General features: G+C 42.2%; 1 pseudogene; it reads right to left on the reverse strand.

The window, feature by feature from the left end:
• Window positions 1–7,655: 7,655 nt before the first annotated feature.
• Window positions 7,656–8,327, reverse strand: LOC143864037 (secreted RxLR effector protein 161 pseudogene; annotated as a pseudogene).
• Between the last annotated feature and the right edge of the window lie 1,688 nt (window positions 8,328–10,015).

A 10,015-nucleotide genomic window follows, 5' to 3' on the forward strand; every position in this document is an offset into this window, starting at 1 on the left:
GCCTTTCGAAGACGGGGATAGGGTTACGGCCCGTCTGTCTTTCATCGGCTCGTGGCCTTATGGCCCTTCGGCCGTCGCTTTTTCTCTCGTCGGGGCCGGGCCGATTCTGTTCTCGAGCGCAGGCCTCTTCTGCTCGGACGAACTTATCAGCCTTTGATTCAAGCTCCTGTAGGTCCCGTGGGGGCTTGAGGGTGAGGTGCAGCTTAAGATTCGGATCAGTGGTGGCATGCTTTAGTGTGGCGACCGCTATCTGGACGTCCATGTTGGAGAGTTGGGCCAATTCGGCGTTGAACTTCAACATGAAGTCTCTTAGGGTCTCGTTCCTACCTTGGCGGAGGGCTAGGAGGGCGTCCGCAGGATCATGGCGGAGGCGGTTGTTCGCGAACCTTGTGCTGAACTTTCGTCCGAATTCGTGGAAGGATGCGATGGAGTCGGGCTCCAATCTCATGTACCAGTCGTTGGCGGTTTTTCTTAGTAGGGATGCAAAGGCTCTGCACATGAATCCATCCGACGCGCCTCGAAGCGTCATTACTCTCTTCAAAGTCTGGAGGAACTCGAGGGGGTCCGTGCTTTCGTCGTATAGACCGAAGCGGGAGAGGTCTATGCCTGCTTCTGCGGGGGTCTTTAGGACCTCTGAGGTGAACGGGGACGCCGTTTCCCTTTCCCACTCATTGAGGATGCCGTGGGCGTAAGGTTTTTTCATTTCTAATTTTACCTCTCGGATCTGCCTTTGTAGGTCCGCTATTGGATCCAAGCTGGGCGGTTGTGCCGAGGTTGCAACTTCTTCTGCCCGAGCCAAGGGTGGTTCCCGGAGATGGGTGTCTTGGATAGGGGGGGCGCGGCTGTTAGTAACCTGTCTCCTGCTGCCTCGCTGATGTCCCTCGGCGGTGTGGGGCAAGGGGCTATTTGTTGATGGGGACGGCGTTCTGCGAGTCGGTGCTCGCTTTCGACGGGGATGTCGTTCCCCTGACTGTTCCTCGTTGCCTTCGTCGTAGGCTTCTGTCCGGTCCTGTGTTGTCCCGGGCTTTTTCGAAGCCGGGAGAGGCGAACGTTGGAGTAGTTCGTTGCGAAGTTCGTTGAACATCTCCATGGTGGGGACCATCTGTGGCGTGCTAGAGGAGGGTCGGGGTTGGTCCGAAGGCGGTGAGTTTCGCTCTTGGGAGCTTGAGGAGCCGGCTTGTGCGCGCTGGGCCTGACTCCTGGTTATTACCCCTGTTTCCGGCTGTTGGGTGTGGTTTCTCATCGCCATAAGGCGTTCAGTTACTCGACGGGTCCCACGGATGGCGCCAATATGGTGGCGTCTGGATCCGGGTCTGCGATCGCGCGGTCGGTAGAGGGCCTCCGCGGGGTCTGCAATCACAAACACAAGGGGGTCAGGGGGTCCGGGGTGGGTCCCGGACGACCACTTCGACACCCAAGTCAGATCCTTCGACCAGTCAATATAAAGAACAACTAGAAAGGGAGGGGGTTTTGACCAGGATTACCAGGGCCGGTGCGCGGGGACATTTCTGGGTGCATAAATGAGTGAGTCGGAGGGGACTAGCAGGGAGGGCAGGATGGGATTCCTGGCCTCCTCTGTTGTTGCCTCGCCTCTTTTTCCGGTATCGCGGGGTGGAGGGTGGGTGAATTCCTGGCTTTCTGGGGTCTGAAGGCCAAGCAAAAAAAGGTTCTTTTCTTCTTCCTTTCCCTCCTCTTTTTAAAGGGGGGTGTACGGCCCTTTTCATCATTATGGGGAGAAAAACTTCCTTTGCAGGATTGGGCCGTCCCTCTGCCTCGCCGGCGCGCGTGGCTTTGGCGGCCATTTCCTTCCCTAATTTGTGATGATGAGGCCTGGGTGGCGAGAGTGCCCTTTTCATCATTATGGAGGGAAAAACTTCCTTTGCAGGATTGGGCCGGCCCTCTGCCTCGCCGGTGCGCGTGGCTTTGGCGGCTATTTCCTTCCCTAATTTGTGATGATGAGGCCTGGGCGGTGAGAGGGGGACGCGTGGCATAGATGTGTGGTCTTTGCCCTTTTCCAACACCCTTCTTCGTGATGGTTGGTCTCTGCTCGTGCATGGATGACACGTGGCGATATCTGCTCGTGCAGCCGTATTTGTGCCCCATCATCCATAATCATGCCACACAAGGCATATTCATCCACATATCATAAAGCCCATACTGGGCATGTACAGACCAAAATAAAAGCCCACATCGGGCATAAACATCATCCATGAAGAAAAAGAAAGATAATCCAAAAGCCCAAACTGGGCGAGAAGAAAGCTAAACAAAAATTTGATAATCAGCAGCAAAATGTGATCGTCTGTGTCTGCTGCGAAGAAGGTGCTGTCTATTTATCAGCTCTGAGAAGGCGGAGGCTGATGCTCATGAGATGGAGACCGGGAGGTGTCATATCTGGTGGACTGACTCCTCTGATAAGCTTGCTTCATCTCCATATGCTGCCTTGCCATAAGCTCCATAAGTTTCTCATGATCAGAGGCTCTCTGACTCTTTGCAGTCATAAGAGCAATAGAGAGGGTATCAAACCTAGTCGTGAGGGTGTCAAGTTTGGAGGTGACAGTGCCTTGCCCAGTCCTCAATGAGGCAATGTCCCTGGCAAGATCCTTATACGATCCAGTGGTGGGAGCTTGACGCTGCTGAGCCTGTCTCTGCTCATGTGCTCTAATATCGCCCTGCATCTGAGCCACCTCTTCTACTTCTCTCATGGCCTCATCAACCTCATCGTCTGCAACCCCACTAGGACTAGCTCCACCAGGGATAGAAATTTTCATAAGTGTAATGGTGGTATGGTTGAGCACGGGATCAGGGTTCTTGTAAGGCTCTTTAGATAGATCAATTTTTCTGTTCTTTAAGAGTCTGGTAATCATCACCCCAAAAGGAAGACCTTCATGTCATCTCTTGACTGCCTCATCCATGTATCCATAAATAATGAATCATAAGTTTAACTTGATTTTCTTCATGATACAATGGATCAGGAGGGCTTCAAAAGGCTTCACTGCATCAAAATTTCTGGCTCTAGGAGTGACGTTGTAGGCTACTATTTTGTGAATCAGTCTCGCAGTAGGATTCATTGAATTGGCATTGATATTCAATTTATCCTCAGGAGGGGGTACGGTTCCTAAGGTATCATACACTTCTGTCATGACGAAGTGATTTTTGATTTCATTCTTACCCCAAAAGAAAATCCTCCTACCATCATTGTGAACTCCAATCCATCTACAAAAGTCAGCTAAGTTTAGCCCAAATTCTCCCTGAAGGTATGTATTCATCACAACACCCTTATGAGTAATGGCGAGGTTTGCATAGAAATATCTAATCAGGTCAGGGTAAATTGTAGCACCGTATTCAAGAAACAAAAACCAACCTTGAAATGCAAACAGTGAGGTGAGATCAAACTTTCCAAAGTCCTTGAAGATCACATTTCTTCCTGAGATGATTACCCTGTTTTTGTATCCATTGTAGTGATCCATGGCTTTCTTGTTGACGAAATGTTCATTGGGGAACACCTCTTCTTCCGGTTCGATTCACGCCTTTTTTCCCTTTTGTCCGATGGTTTACTTTCATGCCGACATTTTAGAGTTAGAGTTTTAAGAGAAAATGAGAGAACTAAAAAGAGAACCAAGGTGGTTTTGAGAGGGATGATGAAAATAGATGGAAAATGGATGAAGAAGATGAAAGACGAGAGTAATCGAGAGAAATGACAGAGGAGAAGGAATGAAGAGATTTTAATGAGGAGAAACGAAGAAAGGGAGAAGATGAGAAATGAAGCAATGGATTAAAACTCACTTGAATGCCTTAATCTTGATGATTCTAAGCCAAAAATAATTTGGGAGAAAAGAGAGAAGAAAACCCTAGGAGAGAAAGAAATGGCAAAAGTGAAAAAAAAAGATTTGCGGACGCCCTTTAAACACAGTTTTCGACCGTAGCGGTCGATCGAGCTATCGCGGTCGCCCGCCGCGACCCGCCCGACTCTTTTTATTTTTGTCCAAGTTACCTTTCGCGGTCGCCCTCCTAGGCTCGGTCGACCGCCACACTCATGTTTTTAATTTCTTGATATTTTTCAAGGGATTTTGTGGACAAATTGATTTTCTCCTAATTTTCTAACGTTTTTGGGATTCTAATGAACATGTAAACTTGATCCCTAGGCTATGTGAGGAAATGTAAAAATTCATTTCTATTTTTCTAACATTTAAGCTCAAATTGATGATTGGAAATATGTTTTCAATGAAGTTCTTTGTGGATGTGTATTTGATGAATTTTGCTAGATATCAAAATATATATGTTTGATCAATGTCTAGCAATATTTGACATATTGGTTCATCTAGTTGTGGATACTAAGTGCATATGTGTGTGTTCTTGCACTTAGATGGATTTTTCAAAAAAGCACAACATATAGTCTACAAACGTAATTTCTTATTTTCTTTATAGACTATAAGAGATATATGATGTGATCATGAAGCTCAACAAGCAATGATACATTCTATTAACAACACGACTGATGATATGTATCTATACTTAATTATGAAATGATATGTCATTAAAGCACAAGTGATCTAGATACAAAGAATGCACTATTGAATAGTATCTAAATAGAATTCATATGATAACACAATTGAAGCATAACCCCATATATCAATAATTTTAAACAATGAGTTGAGTGGGGGATTTTGGAACCCAAATCAATTTGGTTCCAACCAAGTTTGTGTGTGAGAGTGTATCTATTCTTATCCACACAAACTTGCTTGATTTCACAAATCTAAGCCTACACCTAGATTTGTTATGCCCTAATCTACCACAATATGAACATGAATAAGTGTGGGTAGATGAGGAGTAACTAGAACCACAAGAATACATATGTAAACATATATGTTTGTCTTTATCTTCTTGTAATATTTGGTTCTTTAATGAGAGTTTTTTATTAACTAATTTAATCTCATTTAATTGACTTTCAAAGTAATTTGTTTGTTGAGATAAATTAGCTTTTAGTTTTTCTTTATTCTCACAAACAAGTTTATATTTTTCATTTAAATAATTGTTTGTGTTATCAAGGCTTTCCTTTTCTTTTCCAAGGATAGTGTATTGTTTGATTAAGTAATTATTTTTGTTTAGTAAGATTTTGCTCAAATGACTTAATTTTTCATTTCTTGTCAAACATTCATTAACTTCGGATTTTAAATTTTCAATTTGTTTTTCTAAATCGGAAATTGAATGTTTGAAAGAATTTTTCTTTGCAAAAGATTTTTGTAAAGTCACTTTCTGTTCAAAAATAATATTTTTATCTTTTAAAGAGAGACCATCGTTTTTCTCATAAAAATTTTCAAGATTAGTCCAAATATCTTTTGCATTTGTTCATGATGATATTTTATCAAAAGCATTAGGACATAGTCCACAACATATTATAATAATAGCTTTTGAATTTAATGAAAATAATTTTGCATCATTTTTGGTGCATTTTCTTGGAATAGAAAATTCCCTTTCAATGACATCTAAGATGTCGAAGTCTATGGATTTGAGATAGGCAAGCATTTTTATTCTCCAACTTCAAAAATTTGTTCCATCAAAAAATAGAGGAATTAGAGCGGATTGGCCTAGCTCAAAATCCATTTGGATTGTCACTGATCTTTCTCTTGTAGATTTTAAGATTTAAAAATCTCTTTAAGAGCCTATGCTTTGATACCAAATGAAATACAAGGTGACAACCCAAGAGGGGGGGTGTGAATTGGACAATTAAAAATTTGGAGCTTAATTAGGTGGATTATTAAAATCATTTTATTAATTATGCCTTAACAAATCTAACCCTTAATCAATCAAGCATAAACATAAGTAAAGGGAAAGATTACCAAACACCCAAGTGCAAAGAGAAGGAGAAGAGAAAGCATCCACAAGGCACAAGATTTATAGTGGTTCGGTCACGACTTGACCTACTCCACTCTTCCAAGTTTTCCTCCTTGGGATTCTTCACTAACCAATAAGATTCTTCAACGAGCGAATCTTAAAGCCGTACACCAACTCCTTCAACTTCAAAGGGATCACAACCTTTCGCACGGAGCCTTTTCCAAGGACGTCTTCCTCTTATAAATGATTTACCTTTCTTTCCAGGCCAAATCGGAGACCCTCAATTATAGAATGAAGAAATAAAAAGAAAAAACTCTCAATGCCTCTTGATAGGCTGATTACAACTTTTAAAGCTCACAAACTCTCCAATGAATAGATACAAATGCAGAGCCTATGGAGATCCTCTTGATGGAATGTAAAAATACAAGTTTAAAGAGGTTTTAACCTTTCATATAAAAGTTTATGTTCAAGAAGATGTGATTTGATCTTGCAAAAGGTTCTTTAGAAAGGTTTAGATAGTGTATATATAGCCCACTAGGAAATATGACCGTTTGGGGGTAAATCTGTAAATTACAGGGTTGAAAAAGTCAACCTGCGAAAGCCCCAACGGATCTATTTTCAAGCCACGGCGGTCGACTGAGGCACTGTGGTCGCCCGCCCTTATCGGGCTCTCTATTTGAATTTCAAATTGCATACCGGCGAGGTCGACCGGCCCTATGGCGGTCGCCCGGTGAGGGCAATCTGTTTGAATAAAATTCGGCTCAAAAACACTATCGCGGTAGACCAGACACATGGAGCTCGACCACCCAAACCATACTGAATTGTTTTTGTCTGAAACAGAAACGTATCCGCGGTCGCTCGGCTTACCCAGGTCGACCGGCCCGATAAATTTCGAGATGCCCTGGAATTCCAGTTAGCATCCCGTGGTCGCCCGGCATAGCCTGGTCGACCGGCCCTGAGTAAAATTCCATTTTTAACTTTAAAAACCACGGGCTTTTGGGCTATGGTCTTTGGGCTTAAGTCTAAGGTTTTCAAACACATTTCTAGGTGTGTGTTAATGGTTTTCAAAGATGTAAAATGTTAAGTATGAAAATCATTTTGAAAACCTTTTGAGAGTACATTTAAACATAAAATCAAGAGGACTCCAAATACATTCTAATATTGTATACCATTGAGTTCTCTTAGAATGTCTTGGTTCCTTTGCACTTCCTTGGATTTCTTCCGCTTGAGTGAACATCTTGAACTTTGTCATGGCTCTTGTGACTTCATCCAATCTTCAAATCATGTTGAGAGGTGCATGAGGAGTCACCATGGCATGTTCAACTCCAAGCTCCTTCTTGACACTTGCTTAGAAACTGGTTGGATCTTCACAATGAGCTTCATGACTCGAACATCTTCAAATGAGGATGTCTCAATTGTAGGTGCAAGCTCTTGATCAATGTGAGTGTGGATCCACTAGCCATGTGTTGTGTTGAGTTGTGTAATGGCAATATAACATATCAGATTCCTGTGTAGAGTACAACATCTCAAAGCAACACATTAGTCTGACAATGCTAATCAATTTGTGTTTGCTAGCATCAAAATAAGAAGGTAAAGTGAATGATTGAACCCATGGGAACCCTTGGGCTTACACGTAGTCCTGTTTTGCAACACATGCAATGAGACCCTTGTGCAACAAATGCATTTAGTCCTTTATACAACAAATGTAAGCAATCATGAATCAGTCCACTTGTGTTTTATTCTTTGAACCATGAATGACATATTAGGTAGACAAGTCTTTGAACCATAAATGTTATTACAATGATAGATATAAACACAAATGACTATTCCAATTGCAAATGACCATAACTCAAATGCAAGTTGCCATACCTCAAATGTCCCATTCTGGCGGCTGTCTGTAGGGCCAATTTTCTTTTCAGACCTTTTGTCATATGATTAACGACATTCTCTGATGATCGAACATCAATCACTGCAATGACCCCTCGACTTATCAGATCCGATTGATAGCTGTGCTCCAAACGAAAAGTCCTCTTTCTTCCATTGAAGAGCTTATTTTCTGTGACAGTGCTGGCCACTTGATTATCACAAAAGATAATAATTGCTGACAAACGCAATTTCTTCAACGGAAGATCCAGCAGAAGCACTTTGAGCCACTCAGCCTCTTCTCCAACCCTTTCCATAGCAAAAAACTCTGACTCCATAGAAGACTTAGCTATTATGGTCTGCTTCTTGGATTTCCATGAAATTGCAGCACCTCCCAAGGTGAAAACAAAGCCTCCAGTCGATCTAGAGTCGTCTGGCTCTGAACACCAACTGGCATCTGAGAAACCTTCTACAACTGATGGATAACCACAGAAGAACAAACAATAGTTGAGAGTACCCTTCAAGTACCTCATCTGTCTCTGGATTGCATTCCAGTGTTCCTTACCTGGATTGCTCGTAAACCTACCGAGCATCCCCACTGCAAATGTGATATCTGGCCTGGTGCAACTCATTGCATACATTAGACTACCAATTGCCTTACAGTTCTTCCAGTATTGGAATGGAGCTTCTGGTTGTAGTCATATGGAACTAATAACTCGGCTAGATCAAAATATCCATATTTCTTCAGCATGCTCTCAATGTAATGAGATTGAGACAAACCAATCCCAGACTCTGTCCTCAGAACTCTGATTCCTAGGATAGTATTAGCAGCTCCAAGATCTTTCATACTAAAATGTGATGAAAGAAAACCTTTCACAGAAGTAACAATCTGTATATCTGTCCCAATGATTAGCATGTCATCTACATAGAGACAGATGATTACTGCCTTATCTCCATCAACCTTGCTGTATAGGCATTTATCAGAGTTACTGACACCAAATCCATCACTCCTGAGGACTTTGTTAAACTTCTCATGCCATAGCTTTGGAGCTTGTTTTAGACCATAGAGAGATCTTATCAACCTGCACACATTTTGTTTTGTTGACCTTCAACACTGAATCCTTCTGGTTGTTGCATGTATAGTTCCTCAGTCAGATCACCATTTAGGAATGCCATTTTCACATCCATCTAATGCATAATCATTCATTCTATTGTTGCTAAAGCAATAAGAACATGAACTATTGTAATCCGACAAACTGGTGCATAAGTGTCAAAGAAGTCTATACCTTCTTTCTGAGTGAAGCTTTTAGCCATCAACCTAGCTTTATACTTCTCTATGGAACCGTCTGCACATAACTTCTTCTTGAAGACCCACTTGCAACCAATGGGCTTAGCACCTTCAAGAATATCTACTAGCTCCCAAGTATTGTTCTGGATCAATGAGTCCATCTCATCATTAACAGCTTCTTTCCAGAGTAGAGCATCTCTAGAACTCATCGCTTCTTTGAATGTCTGTGGATCTGCTTCAACACTGTATGTAATAAAGTCATCCTCGAAAGACTTAGCTTTCTTGATATGCTTTGCACGTGGCTCATGAGATTCAAGAATGAGGGAATCATCATTGCCATCAGCTTCCTTGGACATGACTGAATCTCCATTGATAACCTTCTGAGAAGCTGGTAGGGAGACAAGATCCTCTGGTTCAGTAGACTCTCCTGCATGAGAGTTTTCTGACAGATTACTAAGTGAAACATTCTTGTCTTTTATGAACTTGTCTTGAAAGAACTCAGCATCTCCGGCCTCAATGATTGAGTTAGTGCCAAGATCCAGAAACCTTCAAGCATCACTATCTTCAGCGAATCCCAAAAATATGCACATATTAGCCCTTGGCCCAATCTTTGGTCTCCTGATATCTGGTATTCTGTCATATGAAAGACACCCCAACACTTTAAGAATATCCAAACTAGGTGGATAACCATACCAAAGTTCATGTGGTGTAATCTTTGTCTTTGAATATGGAACTCTGTTCAGGATAAAATTAGCTTATGCGCACACTTCACACTTTCCTGGTTTATCACCCCCACATTTGGGTAATAATCCCAAACTCTTCATGTCTTGCAACTTTTTATAGTTAACATGACCATTCTATTGTGCCACAACTCAGAAGAATAATCAGAACAAGTGATTTCATTAACAACAGAAGAAACAGTGCTCATTTTGTACATTCCATCAGTGCGGTAAGCATTTCCAAAATACAAATTATTATAAGAAAGAACAGCCTTACCACCTTGAAAATCAAGACGCATACCAGCATCACATA

The sequence above is a fragment of the Tasmannia lanceolata genome, unplaced genomic scaffold (assembly GCF_043159265.1).
Source record: "Tasmannia lanceolata isolate RefF3 unplaced genomic scaffold, GAP_Taslan_0.1 ptg000044l, whole genome shotgun sequence".
In the NCBI taxonomy this organism is placed as follows: Eukaryota; Viridiplantae; Streptophyta; class Magnoliopsida; order Canellales; family Winteraceae; genus Tasmannia; species Tasmannia lanceolata.